The sequence below is a fragment of the Leucopleurus acutus genome, assembly GCF_964270905.1.
Source record: "Leucopleurus acutus genome assembly, chromosome: 1".
Classification (NCBI taxonomy): Eukaryota; Metazoa; Chordata; class Mammalia; order Artiodactyla; family Delphinidae; genus Leucopleurus; species Leucopleurus acutus.
This window is the reverse complement of record NC_139142.1, coordinates 61144223-61160534: the sequence shown is the minus strand read 5'-3', so window position 1 is coordinate 61160534 and position 16312 is coordinate 61144223. Positions and strand designations below refer to the sequence as shown.

The following is a 16312-nucleotide window of genomic DNA, read 5'->3' as shown; positions in this document are numbered from 1 at the left end:
CGCGCGGCTGGCGGCTGGCTCCCTGCCCGGTCGCGGCCCGTGGGGACGTTCGCAGGCGAGCGCACCTTCCCGCACGGAAGAGCCCCGGCTGGGAGGATCCGAGTGAGCGTCGATTGGTTGACGTGGTGCGTGCGCGTCGGGCCTGAGAAAGTCTGGGCGAGCGCGCAGAGTCGGCTCCTGTGGCGGTGCGGGGCGCATCTCAGGTAAATGGGCAGGGTGGGAGGTTTGGGCGACCGGAGAAAGGGAGTGGGTTGAGGCCAGACCTGGAATTTCCGGCCGTAGCCTCCTTGGAGAAGGGGCCGCGCAGAAACTGCACCCGGTGAAGGTTGGCCCCGTGCGGCCGGGAGTGATGGGGCTCCCTCGAAGGTCAGCATCGTGGGGTCCTCCGGTCTTCTTTCTGGGCGTGATTTCGGCATCTTCCCCTGTTTCCTGTTACAAGAGTTCTGCAGCTGAGCATATATTCAAGGGTGTAGGTTTTTGTTTGTTTGCTTTTCCCTTAAGAGGCAGTGAATTGGAGGGTTCAGGTCCTGGCTCAAGCTATGATTGACTCTGCCCTTGAGAGTCACTCATTCGCTTTGTATTTCAGGTCTCACACTTGTAAGTTTTGGCAAAGAATGTGTGCTTCTTTAGGCACGCTGAGCCATGCTGTACAAAGGTACTGTTAGAATTTTGGGGGGTTCACAATGTCTCTGGGCCCACATTTCGCTGACTGGAAGGTGACACCACTCGACAGTCATTTGTGAAGTACTTTAAGCTCCATGGATGAAAGGAACTGGATAAGCACAAGATAACAGCATTATTAGACAGGATGTCGTAGAAAGAAAAAACTTTCCACAAGAACAGGCTTTTTGAAAAGCTCCTTTGAACATTTTATGCAGATTAAATCACAGTGGTAGTAGACAAAGGTGAGCCAAAACAAAGGGCCAAACAAAACAACATTTTAAGGAGGTTTTTCTTTTTTTTTTTTTTTTTCCTTCCCCAGATAACTTTCACGATAACAAGTTACTGGCTTTTCAAAGTTTCTCCTTGGGATCTAGTGTGGAACTAACCTAAAATGACAGTTACATAAACGTGGGTATTCTGTGCAATAGTATACCAAGAGAATTAATTAAAACAAAGCTCCTTTCTATATAAGGTAACAGGAATTAAGATATCTCATCGGGGAGAGGTAATGATGGCAAATCCGAAAAGTGAACGAGAGATGTACACAATTTTCCTTCAAAGGCATAGAGTTTGTAGATATGTTTCTAGTGTGCTAATTATTAAAGCATAATAGACACACAGAAAAGTGCATGAATCATAAGTGTACAGCTCATTGAATTTTCACAAAGTGTGCATATCCAAGAAAAAACATTACTTGCATCCTAGAAGCCTCACTTTGTGTCCCCTTTCCAAAGGTAACCATTATCTCAATTTCTGACATCATCAATGAATTTACTTATTATTGACTTTATATAAATAGAATCATACAGTTTATAGTCCTTTGTGTCTCACTTTTGCTCAATATTATATTCATGAGATTTATACAAGTTATGTAGCAGTATTCCATCCATTTTTGGGGTATTACCAGTAGGGCTGCTATGAACATTTTTTGTAAGTACTTTGGTGAACATATGTATACATTTCTGTTGGATGTATACCTACTGGTGAAATGTCTATATTATAGGATACGCAAATATGTATGTCTGGTATACACTACCAAAAAGTTGTTCAAGTTAGTTGTCAGTTAACACTCCTGTTATCAGTGTTTGAGAATTTTGGCTCCTGCACATGGTTGAAACATTTAGCATTGTCCTTTTCATTTTACCCATTCTGGTGGGTAGTGATATCACATTGGGGTTTTTCCCTAATTCCCATAATGACTAATGATATTTAACACCTCTTCATATGTCTACGTATTGGCCATTTGGATATCTCCATTGGCAGGGGTTATCAAATTTTCTGTAAAGGGCTGGATAGTTAATACAGGTAGTCTTGCTTTGAAGAGTTTCAGTTAAAGCAGTCCTAGCTAGGACTGCCTGTATTTTAGGCTTTGCAGGCCATATACAGTCTCTGTTGTATTTTCTTTCTTCCTTCTTTCCTTTTTTTTGCCTTCCTGTTTGCTTGCTTCCCTGCCTACCTTCCCTCCTTTCCTCCCTCCCTCCCATCCTCCCTCCCTTTCTGTTTTCTTTAACTTCCTTCCTTCCTTCCTTCCTTCATTTCATCCTTTGCTAACCACTACTATGTTGAAAAATAACTTCATAAATGACCATTTGATCTTCTGCTCATTGTTGGTGACATCATTAGATGGGGCTATATTGGAAAAGTATAAATACATAATAGTACTAAGTAATGTGTGCTGTAGTGTCTTGGTGTTAAATTTCAAATCTCTAAACATACTTCCTTTGCTTTTTATCAGTTTTACCTTGAGAATAATTAGAGACCTATTTGAGACTTCTCTAAATTGTTCTATTGCTCCTACTATCTCCCATCCCTTTAAAGCTGACAAACAAAAAAGAGGTTAAGAAGCAAGAAAAGAAAGGAAATACAACCCTTTGTTGATTTGCATAAAAGGCTAAGAAAGAGATGAATATGCAGGCAGTTGTCGACACTGAGTAAAAGTATAAAAAAGCATACCTACTTTTTGCAATACTTTGAGTTGGATATTGTCTTTTGAGCGGTTCCATCATGAGATGGCTTGGTTGAAATTTATATCTACCCTATTGAGTATGCTCATAATAGAGGAAGTAACAGTCAGTGGCTTGGGCCATGAAACTCAACTGTGGCACCCCTGCCCAAGTTGGAGATACTCTCTTCCTTAAATGCCCCATTGGGCTGTCCAGTTCATCTTCTCTTACTTTTGGTCCCCTGCCTTTCACTCAGCACCAAAAGTACCAAAAAAAAATTTGAAAATATGTTAACATTTTTAGCTAACACTTTCTTTTTTTTAGATGGCTTATAGAAGTGAATTTAGGTATATACTTAGATATATGCTAATACTAATGAGAGGCTTGGGGCAGTCACCATCAATGTGATGTTTTCTTTAAGATGGATGATCTTGCTTGATTGTTATGCAGACACAGATTTAAGATAACCACTGGGCCCCAGTTTCCACCACCAGCCCACTAGGGTCCTTAAGCCTTTCTTATATAGAAATTTTGGATCCAGTTGTGCATTGATTTATGTGTGCATATATACACACACATATTTTGACTAATACAAATGCCTTTCTGCTTTATAATTGCCACACACAACAGTTGTACTTATATGCAATGTTTTCACTGCATTATTTGCACCAGAGTTTGAGTCATTACAAATTATTATGGCTGGTAAAGGGTTTATACTGGTGGAGGGGATTCTCCGACAAGTGAAAACCGCCTCCCACCCCTACCTGATATAGGAGCAAATAGGGTATTTATGTAGTAGAAATGTGTAATGATACTAGATCCTGATTGATGCTTCTGTGTTCATCAGGATATATCTGTCAGTTCAGTTGTTGTCATTAGCTTTCTCGAGTACCTGCTCCCATGGACGTTGCCTTCATTGCGTGCATTGCCATTGTTGACCTCTGGGACTGTCCATATTCCAGGATTCCAGTGGGGACAAACCTTGCCCTTTCTGGTTGCAGTTTCTATTTTTAGATACTTCATTTAAGTTATACTTAATCTTGTTTACTTTGTTTAAGGTGAGACTATATTTCTCTGCTATGATCTATTATCTGTTGCTTTCATACTTTTTTTCCAGCAAATAACCCTTATTACTAATATGTCCAGATACCTGGGACTGGGGATGGGCAGAGTGTAGTTCAGTTTCATCTCACATGCCACCTACAGAGATAGCTTTAGGGTTTGATGAGAGAAAAAGATATCTTGCACAACATTATCCAATTCTGGCTGCTCTTGTTAGTACTATTATTCTCTCTTCCTTTTGAATTTATTGGATTTATTGGATTTTGAGACTGTTATAAAGAAAGAATAGTGTTGTTTTAGGGCATTAATTGCAAAAGGTATACGTTACAGTGCAAAGAGCACTGAGCCTAAAAGTATGTGGGTGGTTTACTACCTGTCTGTGTTAACCCTTCCTGCAAGTCAGCTCTCTTTTGTAAAATGAGGCATTTTGACCAAGTATTTCTAATCCTTGGTAATCCTTTCCAAAAGACACAGTAGAGAAATACAGGATTTAGAATTTAAGCAACGCTTGAGGTCGTTTCGGCTGCCCTCTCAGTTTTTTCCAGTGAAAATATTAAGGCCTTGAGAGATTGTGTATAGTCCCATAGTTACTAGAATCTAGTTATAACTTTTTATTCCAGTTGCTTTTTCCATTATGCTGCTTATGATAGGCGGCCTTCTAAGATAACCCGGTATCTGTGTAGTCACAGTCTTGTGTAATCCCTTTCCCTTGACTGCAGACTAGACCTTGTATTAGAATATGGCGAAAGTGGTGGGATATCACTTATGAGATTAGATTATAAAAGACTATAATTTCCTTTTTTCTGGCACACTCTTGTTGCTCACTTTGATGAAGCCAGCTCCCATATCATGAGCTGACCTAGAGATAGCCTCACCCATCAAGGAATTGAGGGGAGCCTTTGGCCAGTAGCCTATGCAGACCAACAACCCCCTAGGAACTGAATCCTGCCAACAACCACTGACAGAAGTTGGGAGATAGTGTCCGAGTTAAGCTTTGAGATGACTGTCGCCCTGGCTGACACTGTGGCCGCAACCTTGTGAGAGACTCTGAACTGAGAACCTAACTGAGCAACACCCAATTCCTCAGAAACTGTGAGATAACAAATGTGCATTGTTTTAAGCTGCTAAGTTTTGGGGTGGTTTATTAGGTAGCAATAGCTTACCAATAAAGTGCTCTTACTAATTTCAGAAAATTTTTAGTAAAAGGAATAATTCTCCTTGAAGTTTTTTATAAACATAGCTTCAATATGTTTTTATCATCTTAAACATATTTGAGGATATTATTTTTACCTTTGTGCAAAGAGAAATATTAACCATTATCTATTCTATGTTTGTTTTAACTTAATTTCTAGGCATTTGTTTTTCTCAAAAATGGCAACATAAAGAGATGATTACTTTGAAGGTTGGTTTGGTTTGGCGTTTCATTAAATTGGGTAATCATGGGACAAACTTACCACAGAACTGCTTTTGGCAATTGGTACGAGCACCTCTGATTCAGATATTGTCTGTATTGAAGGTCTTTTTAATTTAGATTTTATACTGCTTGGGATGTAGATAGCCAGGTAGTCTGATCTTATTTATCTGCAGTTTTGCATTATGGTGATTTGAGTATGTATACATATTATTTTGAGAATTGCCTTTAGTATCCCTTGATTTATAAGTTTTGGAAGCTACTAGAGTACAACAGGGATGATTTTACTGGAACCCTTGATCCTGAATCTTGTTTTATTTTTCTGTTGGAGCTTACCAGCTTCTCATCTTCATAGTTTTATCTTGAGGTTTTTGCTACTGTGGAACAAGTTTTGAAAAACTGAAAAAATAAATAAGTGAGTATATAAATAAATAATATAGATCAGTTAACTTTTAAATATCTTTATTGTGAAATTCAATACATGTAAAAAAGAAGTATATAAATATATGTGGACAGTTCAATGAATAAATAAAAAGTTAATACCCGGGCTTCCCTGGTGGCACAGTGGTTGGGAGTCCGCCTGCCGATGCAGGGGACACGGGTTCGTGCCCCGGTCCGGGAAGATCCCACATGCCGCGGAGCGGCTGGGCCCGTGAGCCATGGCCGCTGAGCCTGCGCGTCCGGAGCCTGTGCTCCGCAATGGGAGAGGCCACAACAGTGAGAGGCCCATGTACCGCAAAAAAAAAAAAAAAAAAAGTTAATACCCATGTAACTACCATCAGATATTTTCAATTGAATAATCATTGAAATGATTGTATTTGGCTTTTGTATCTGGCTTTTTAAAAAATGTTGTATGAGTATGACTCTGTGTGTGTGTATGTGTGATGTAACTTCTGCAATTGATGGGTACAGTGCTTTATATGTGACTAGTAGGTGGTTTGTTAATGCTGTTGTTAAAATCTTCTCTTTCCTTACTGATTTGTGTGTGTGTGTATGTGTGTATACGTGCGCACACCTGTGCTTGATTGTCAGTTACTGACAATTTACTATGTGTTAAATCTCGCTGTGTAATTTTGGATTCTATTTCTCCCTAGGAGTTTTCTGTCAATTTTCGACTTATTTATTTTGAAGTCGTGTAATTAGAAGCATAGTCAACTTTCTAATTAGTCTATCTTCCTATGAATTGAACCTTTGTTCCATGAAGAAGTGTTCCTTTTTAATCTCTAGTAATGCTGTTTGTTTTAATGTCTAATCTGATTTTTTAAAAACTATTTTGAAATAATTTTAGACTTCCTGAAAAGTTGCAAAAATAGTACAGATAGTTCCTGTAAACCTTTCACCCTGCTTCTAATGTTAACACAATGTATAATCGTAGTACAATTATCAAAACCAAGAAATTAATACTGTTACAATACTAGTCGCTATACATTTTATCAATAGTTTTCCCGTTACAGTAGTGTTCTTTTTCTGTTCTAGGACTCAATCCAGATCCCACATTGTATTTAGTTGTCATGTTTCCTGAGTCTTCTCCAATCTGTGACCTATTTCTGATTTTGGTATAGCTGTATCAGCCTTCTTTTGATTAATGTGTACATAGAATTGGATTTTAAAAAATCCAGTGGGACATCTTTATCTTAAAATTGGAGCTTTTGGTAGTTGGATCATTTCATCCATTCATATTTTGTATTATTCCATTTTTTACCCTCTTTTATTTCAGAAATTATACATGCTTTGTAATTCTTTTAGTGGCTATTGTAGAAACTGTAGAATCCTGGAATGAATGCTTTCAGACCTTTCTTTATGCATTTCCTCATGTGTATATATGTATCCAAACACACGGTTTTGGTTTGCTTCCTTTTTTATTTTCTTAATATAACAGTGGTCATACTGTATTATTTTACAACTACCTCTTTTCGCTTATTAAGAAAATAATAAATGCATAACCATTATACACTCTTTCAAGCAACATAAATAAATAAAAAGTTAACAGCAAAACATTGCCCCAAATTCTATCACCCCAACAAAAATAGCCTTCATTAAAAACCAGGTGTACAGCATTCTATGTTTCTTTTCCTAAGAATACTCAATTAAAAAAAATAAAAAAGCCTAGCCATAGGCACATGTTTGTGAAATTTCACAGCACCAAGAATAAAAATAAAAAAAGAAAGAAATCGGAAGATTTCCAGAGAGAAAACCTAAAAAGAAAAAAGAATTGACTGTATCAGCGTCAGTCTTCTTGACCAGCAGTATGGCTAGTTAACAATCAGTGAAGTATGGGAGTTATAACAAAGATGTTTTCACACCTGAAAAGCCTCAGAAGTTGTGCTCTAGCAAAATAAAGAAGTGAAAGAAAGACCTGGAGTGTAGGAAATAGTAAATTCAACCCAGGAAAACAGTGAAATGATGTCCTAGGAAGGACAGCTATATAGCAGGCCTAGAGAGCAGATGGTCCAGATTTGAGAGAAGCCTCCTCAGGAAGGAGGTTTCCAGGAAAGAGAGGATTAAGAGATCTTATATCCTCTGGGGCTGGAGTTTTCTCTGTGGAAGGTTTTTAAATCTATGAATTCAATTTCTTTAATAGATGTAGGGCTATTCTGGTTATCTATTCTTACTGAGTTAGCTTTGGTAGATTGTATCTTTCAAGGAGTTTGTCAAATTTATAGGTGTGAAGTTATTTGTAATATTCCCTTTTTATCTTTTTAATGTCTATGGGATTGTTTTAATATCCTCCTCTTCTTCCTGATATTGGCAATATATGTCCTCTTTATTTTTATCTTGATCAGTCTGGCCAAGAGGGTGTCAATTTCATTGCTCTTTTCAAAGAACCAGCTTTTCCTTTCATTGATTTTCCTATGTTGATTTCACATTTTCAGTTTCATTGATTTTTGCTCTTTACCATTTCTATCCTTCTGTTTACTCCGAGTTTAATTTTCTCTTAATTTTTCATTTTTTTTAAAGGCAGAAGCTTAAGTACTAATGAGAGGCTCTCCTCCCCCCCTTTTTAAAAAAATTTTTATGGGAATACAGTTGACTTACAATGTTGTATTAGTTTTAGGCGTACAGCAAAGTAAATCAGTTATCCATATACATATATCCACTCTTTTTTTTTTAGATTCTTTTCCCATATAGGCCGTTACAGAGTATTGAATAGAGTTCCCTGTGCTATACAGCAGGTTCTTATTAGTTATCTATTTTATATATAGTAGTGTGTATATGTCAGTTCCAATCTCCCGGTTTATCCCTACCCCCACTTATCCCCCCGTAACCATAAGTTTGTTTTCTACATCCATGACTCTGCTTCTGTTTTGTAAATAAGTTCATTTGTACTTTTTAAAAAATATATTTATTTATTTGGCTGCACCAGGTCTTACTTGCAGCACGTGGGATCTTCGTCACTGCATGCAGGTTCTTCAGTTGTGACATGTGGGGTCTTTAGTTGCATGGCATGTGGGATCTTTTTAGTTGTGGCATGGGAACTCTTAGTTGTGGCACGTGGGATCTAGTTCCCTGCCCAGGGATCGAACCTGGGCCGCCTGCATTGGAAGTGTGGAGTCTTAGCCACTGGACCACCAGGGAAGTCCCTGTACCCTTCTTTTTTAGATTCCACGTGTAAGCGATATCATATGATACTTGTCTTTCTGTGTCTGACTTACTTCACTCAGTATGATAATCTCTAGGTCTGTCCATGTTGCTGCAAATGACATTATTTTGTTCTTTTTTTATGGCTGAGTAATATTGCATTGTATATACGTGCCACATCTTCTGTATCCATTCCTCTGTTAATGGATATTTAGGTTGCTTCCATGTCCTGGCTGTTGTAAATAGTGCTGCAGTGAACAGTGGGGTACATGCATCTTTTCGAATTATGGTTTTCTCCGCGTATACGCCAAGGAGTGGGATTTCTGGGTCATATGATAGTTCTATTTTTAGTTTTTTAAGGAACCTACATACTGTTCTGCATAGTGGCTGCTCCAATTTACATTCCCACCAACATTTGCAAATGAAGCAACTGACAAGGGATTAATCTCCAAAATATACAAACAACTCATGCAGCTCAATATCAAAAAAACAAATAACCCAGTCAGAAAATGGGCGGAAGATCTAAATAGACATTTCTCCGCAGAAGACATATATATGACCAAAAAGCACATGAAAAGATGCTCAACATCACTAAGTATTAGAGAAATGCAAGTGAAAACTACAGTGAGGGATCACGTCACACTGGTCAGAATGGCCATCATCAAAAAATCTATAAACAATAAATGCTGAAGAGGATGTGGAGAGAAGGGAACCCTCCTCTCTTTTTTAATACATGTGTTTAATATTATAAATTCCTTCTAAGCACTGATCTAGCCATATCCCACAAATTTTCGTTATGTTGTGTTTCCATTTTTATACAGTTTGAAATATTTAAAAATTTCCCTTTACTCTTCCTTTTGAACCATGTGTTATTTAGAAGTGTTTGGGGATTCTTGAGATACCTTTTTGTTAATGATTTCTAGTTTATTTTGTGGTAAGATAACATCATTTGTATGATTTCAGTTCTTATCCATGTGTTGAGGTCTTTTTTTATGGACCAGAATAGGGTCTTTTTTTGGTAAATGTGCCATGTGTACTTGAAAAGATTGTGTATTCTCCTATGCTGGGTGGAGCTGTCTATAAATATCAAATAGGTCAAGTTGGTTGATAATGCTGAGTCCTCTCTATCTTTGCTGATTTTCTGAGTACTTATTCTCTGAATTACTAAGAGAGGTATGGTGAAGTTTCCAGCTGTAATCACAGATTTGCCTGTTGTTCCTTTCATCAATTTTTGCCTCTTGTATTTTGACATTTTGTTGTGAAGTGCTTACATATTTAGGATTATTTATGTCTTGTAAGTGATTTAAACCCTTCAATGTCCTTAGTCCTGGTAATGTTTCTTGTTTCACTTTGTCTAATATTAATATAGCCACTTGGCTTTCTTTTGATTAGTATTTGCTTGTTTTTTTCACTGTGCTCTATGATCCTAAATAATATATAGTTAGGAAAGGGTAATTTGTAGGATATTTTCATTTTGTGTTGACAGGATTCAGAACACACTACCCCAAAATATGATACCTTGTCATATTGAATATTTTAAAGCTGAAGGATTTTGAGAAATGGCAGGTGCAGGAAGGACTCTCAGACCTCCCCTTTCCTCACTGAAGCAGGTCATAAGACCCTCATGTGAGAGGTGCCCTCCCTCTATCTGGAGGAAAGGAACATCCTTATCTTCAAAGATGGAGGATACCAAAAGGAATCTGAACGAACAGGCCTTGCTAAGTTTTCACCAGTTTACTACCCTTGGCTCATACCCTTTTGTCCTATAACGTTTTTCCATGACTTTCCACTCTTCATCATAAACCTAGTGTAAAAATGCTCGGGCTTGTTTTCTTCACATCTTCATTTCCTTTTGAAGGCTCCCATGTCATGTAAAACTTATATTAAATAAACTTGTCTGCTTTTCTCTTGTTAATCTGTCTTTGTCAGTTTACTATTCAGGCCCAGCCAGGGATCCCAAGAGGATCAAGGAAAAGTTTTTCACCCCTACAGTGTGCATTTTGTTATTTATGTATTTATTTTAAATAATGTTTTGATTTTAGGAAGTAATGTCTTACCAAGTATGACCTAAGAGCATGTAATTTTATGTTAAGATACAAGGATATAAGTGTTCATAACATAATTAGAAAAAAAATTGCATTATTGCTCTACTTCTTGGAAGGAATTTGGATGGTAATTTCTTACAGATACTATTTGTATTTGGGTGTTGAAATGCTGTTTTGCATTGTCTCAATCATATACATAAAACCTAAAGTTTTTAAAAACATTTAAATTCATTTTTTAAAATGGCATTTTCTGAAGTATGGCAGACCTCTTCTTTAAGCAGCATGTCTTGAAACTAATTAGTAGTTTAATACTCTTATTATCTTTTAAATTTAATATAAATTGAAGCTATTTCCTTAATTTATGTCAAACAGCTTGTTACCAGCATGGCCGCTGCAGATATTGTGGGATATAGCTTAAGATCTCCCAAAGTAGAACATTTCATTCAGTGGCATGAGCTGGCACAGTGGGCAAGATTATTCTAATTCATTTGGGTAGGTGAACTGTAACTTAGGAAGTTCATATACAAAAACTCATCGTCTGAGTTTCCTTGTGATTCTTTACTGGTTAAGAAACTCAGCTTAGGATTTCAGTGGCTTAGTTTCTATTGCCTTTATTTCTTGCAGGTGATTAATTTTCATTTTAGTTTAAATTAAAAACTTCATACCCATCTTTAAAATGCCTATATTTTTGTTTGTTAGCCATTTTAGAAGTAAAATCTCATTTAAAATATTTTGTCATATGATTAATAGCTGGTTCTGGAAGCTTTTGGTCTACATGTAAATATACCTTAAAAATTAGAGAAATTAATTATTTTCTTCACTGAAGTTTTTTGGAATCATTTTTCTTCTAAAACATGCTCTTAATTTTAGGAATTACTTTATGAAAAACAAAAGACTGTATATTTGCCTGTCAGTGGATAAAAATTTAGACTACTCTTTAACATTGCCACATTTAATATTAATGAGATTTTTAAGAGCTGCCAAAATGATTTTCCTTCTAGTGATATTCATAACAGGAAACAATGATATTGCCATCCAATGGAATATTAAACAACCATTGAAGTGGTCTGAAGAAAAATGCTTATGATATAATATTGTGAAAAAAGTCAAGTATGTGTAGACATTGGTTGCACGTATATAAATATGTAAAACAAAAGTGGTAAAGAAAACACACTAAGATTTTAAGAGTATTTCATATTTTGGTGGTGAATGTAAACGATGATCTTTTTTTCTTTCTTCCTACTTTTGTTTTAGTGTATTCTGGATTATTTTCTATGGGATATGGTCATTTGGGCACTGCCTAGAATTTCGATCTGTAATTTTTTTTTCTATCAGTGATTTCTACCAAATCAAGAATCCAGCATCATTTGACATTACTATTGGATTTGCTCTGAGTTCTAATGATTATAGTTGATTGTAACGAGTGTATTTAAGAATATAAAGATTTTTAAGCTCTTTGAAATTTTCTAAATGAGTTGTGAAAAATTTTTAAAGTAATTATTATAGAAAGTAATTATTTAATTATTTTTAAAAGTAAGTAATTATTTAGAAGTAATTATTTAGTAATTATTTAGAAGTAATTATTTATTCCCTTCTCTAGCATTTGTCTGGACTTTATTTTTTTAGCTGATTTTTATGTGTTGTCCATATTCTCTTTAGTTTATTTTACTTTATTATTTAATTAAAAAAAATATTTTTGGCCATGCGGCGTGTCTTGTGGGCTTTTAGTTCCCCAAGAGGGATGGAACCTGGGCCCTTGGAAGTGAGAGTGCAGAGTCCTAACCACTGGACCGCCAGGGAATTTCCTGGACTTTGTTTTTATTTTGTCCATATTGTGTCTTCCCTACTGAACTTCGACTGTTTTCAGTTTCTCCTCAATGTACAAGAAACTTTGTCCAAATGTTTTGAGAGTTCATAAGGCTTTGACTTCTCCAGCCCCTTCACTTTAGGCCTTGTTGAGGACCTTTGCTTGCTGTGAACATACCTGCTGCTTATAGAGATTCTTGTGGCTCTCAGATACCTCTTTGCTCCCTGTTGTTCCCCTCTCCTCTTTCCTCCCTGTTGTTCCCCTCTCCTCTTTCCTGCACAGATGTTGGATATCATGCAGGTCTTATAGTTGTTGCTGTTGTATTTTTGTGTTTACCTAGTTTTGTGTTTGATATTTTGTTTATGGGTTTGTTTTTGCTATCCTGGTCTCTCTGTTTTTGTGGAGATATTTGGGAACATTTGAAAATTATGCAGCTTCTACCATGGTCTTCCCAGAATGTTCTTGGCTTTTGCACAAAGTTAAATTTATTCAGTTTAAACGGTTGTCTTTTTTGAAGATATATTCTGCTAAAATGTTCTTTATTTTATAAAATAATAGCCTAGCAACAGTTTTTGTTTTGGAAATTTTACTAGTTTGTGAAATGTAGAATTTTTAGTGACTACTTATTTCCTTAGTTCCCTAGAACAGAAAAAATAAGTGACTTGCCAAAGGCTACAGCATTAATAAGTGACAGCATCAGTGTCTAAATATTCATTTTATGACTCCGCAATAATCAGCCTTAAACTAGTTATAGGAAGTGACTGAGTGAAAGTGAACTCTGTTTAGAAAGTGTTTTATCCTTCAGCTAATATGTGGCTATGCTGAGTTAGGATACTCTTCTGAATAGTATGAGAAATAACTCTTCTAGGGAGAGTGGAGATATGCCTTTTGGCAGACTCCTGATCATCAGGAACACAATATCCAGTTGATTCATGACTGTGATCCCTCTTTTATTTTAAATTTGTTCTGTAAGAGAGGCTAAAAATGTCTCTGAACATAGGTGGTATGAGAGCTGGAAAACTCACAAGACACATGTATTAGTTTCCTATTGCTGCTGCAACAGCTGTAACAAATCACCACAAATCTAGAGGCTTCAAACAACACAAATTTATTATCTTACAGTTCTGGAGGTTAGAAATCTGAAATGATTCCCACTGTGCTAAAGTGATGTTAGTAGGACTGTGTTCCTTTGTAGACTCTCTAAGGGAGGTTCTCTTTTCTTGTCTTTTCCTGCTTTAGAGGCAGTCTGCTTTTCAACTTTATGGTACATTTCCCCAAGGAGGTGATCAGTTAACATTTTATAGTCTGTTCATGTTTTTGGTTCTTTGAACTTATTTAGTACAGCTTATTTCATTTAACCAGCACACTGTCTACTATGTCTCCCCATATCTGGGGTTTGGAAATGGAGCTGAACAGGTATATCCAAGGTCTAAGAAAATGAAATGTGTGTGAGAGGGAGAGTAAGTGTATTTTCAGAAGAGGGGATGGGGTGAGCTTGCAGTTAAAGAGTTTCAGGTACCATAGAATCACTGTTGACATTTGTTGGTACCTAATACAAGTTTATTTCTCACCCATACAGAGTTTGGCTTAGAGATCGAGGTTCCTTCTGTATTGTGAGGCCACCATCTCAAATGTGGTTTTCAAGGTTGTTGCAGGAGGGGAAGAGAAGGTTAGGGGATCTCACAGAATATCTTTAAGGATGAGTTGTGAAATTGGCTTGTATCTCTTCTGCCTATACTGCTTTGGCTACAACTCAGTTACATGACTCAAATGTAAAGAAGACTAGGAAGGGACTTTTCTGGTGGTACAGTGGTAAAGAATCTGCCTGCCATTGCAGGGGACACGGGTTCAATCCCTGGTCCAGGAACATCCCACATGCTGTGGAGGAACTAAGTCTGTGCACCGCAACTACTGAGCCCGCGCGTCCTGGAGCCCATGCTCCACCATAAGAGAAGCCACCGCAATGAGAAGTCCGTGCACTGCAACCAAGAGTAGCCCCCACTCGCTGTGATTAGAGGAAGCCCACGCGTGGCAATGAATACCCAACGGAGCGAAGAATAAATAAATAAATAAATTTAAAAAAAAAGGCGGCTAAGAAATGCAGTTTTCCTGTACATTCAGGAACAGGAATTGCTATGGTTTATAATCCAACCAGTCTGGGGTTTGCAAGGGGAGAAGATAAAAAATTAAATGATGGTTAGATCTTGTTATGAACTGAATGTTTATGTCTCCTTCAAATTCATATGTTGAAACCTTTGGTGTGCCAGGTGGGGACTTAGGAGGTAATTAGGATTCAATAGGTCATGAGGGCAGAACCCCCATGAATGGGATTAGTTCCCTTACAGGAGTCACTAGAGAGACTTCCCTGGTGGTCCAGTGGTTAGGAATTTGTCTTCCAGAACAGGCGACATGGGTTCAATCCCTGGTCACGGACTAAGATCCCACATTCTGCAGGGCAACCAAGCCCACCTGCTACAACTACTGAGCCCGCACGCTCTAGAGCCCCCATGCCACAGCTAGAGAGCCCGTGTGCCACAGCTACTGAGCCCGCGCCACAACTGCTGAGTTTGCATGCTCTGGAGCCCACACGCCGCAACGAAGACCCCGCACGCGTACCGCAACTAAGACGCAACACAGCCAAATGAATAATTAATTTTTTTAAAAGTTTCAGCTTAAATCCTCCAAATGAGCTGATGTTAAAAAAAAAAAGAGTCACTAGAGAGTTTGCTTCCCAGCTCTGTTCTCTGCCATGTGAGAGTACCATGAGAAGTTGGTAGTCTGCAACCCAAAAGAGGACTCTCACCAGAACTCGACCATGCTGGCACTGTTATCTCAGACTTCCAGCCTCTAGAACTGTGAGAAGTAAATTTCTGTTGTTTGTGAGCCATCCAGTCTGTGGTATTTTTGTTAGAGCAGCCCAAATGGACTAAGACAGATCTCATCTCTTTTCCTGACCCAGTAGGATTTTTGTCCTGCCTTATACCCCATGGCACTTGCAGCTTGGGTCATTGCTCCTGATTTCTGTGTTGGTGGGACAGACAAGAATTGTTCTAATGCAACATGGGGGAGGTTAGAGCCAGGCACATTTTTCTCTCACCTCTCCTTTCTGCATCATCAGTGTCTGCTGTTCACCCAAAGCTATAGTCCTCCTCTTCCCCAGTCCTCTTTCAGAGCAGCTGACACCTGGATTTCTTGACGTTTTTGGTTGGTTCCTCAGGTCCATGATTCCCTCTCACTTTTCAAGTTTTTCAAGGTTGATTTTGGGGGAGAGAGCCAGCAATCTTTATAGTTTGCTGTCTTGACCCTTTCTAGTTTCTGAATAACTGGAAGCCTTCCTAATTTCTGAATAAAACATCCTTAGGAGGGACTTCCCTCGTGGCGCAGTGGTTAAGAATCCACCTGCCAATGCAGGGGACACGGGTTTGAGCCCTGGTCCAGGAAGATCCCACATACCACGGAGCAACTAAGCCCATGGGCCACAACTACTGAGCCTGCACTCTAGAGCCCACGAGCCACAACTACTGAAGCCTGTGCGCCTAGAGCCTGTGTTCCACAACAAGAGAAGACACCGCAATGAGAAGCCTGCGCACCACAACGAAGAGTAGCCCCCGCTCGCCGCAACTAGAGAAAGCCCACGCACAGCAACGCAGCCAAAAATAAATAAATTTATAAAAAATCATCCTTAGGAAAAAACTCCAACCTTGTCTTAACTGAGAAGGAAACAGTTTCATTTCTTGTCCTTATAAATAGAGTAAATAATTTATTCCTTGCATCTAGGCAAGAGGGTAATTTTGATAAACCA

The 16312-nt window shown here is 38.1% G+C and overlaps 1 protein-coding gene across 2 annotated transcripts in view; it reads left to right on the top strand.

Moving 5' to 3' along the window:
* Nucleotides 1-16312, top strand: part of MIPOL1 (mirror-image polydactyly 1) — a 312254-nt gene continuing 295942 nt past the window's right edge. For both annotated transcript variants that reach the window (XM_082835259.1, XM_082835258.1), the window contains exon 1: nucleotides 1-203. The gene's annotated coding sequence lies outside the window, so the exon portion shown is untranslated. The remainder of the gene's footprint in view (nucleotides 204-16312) is intronic.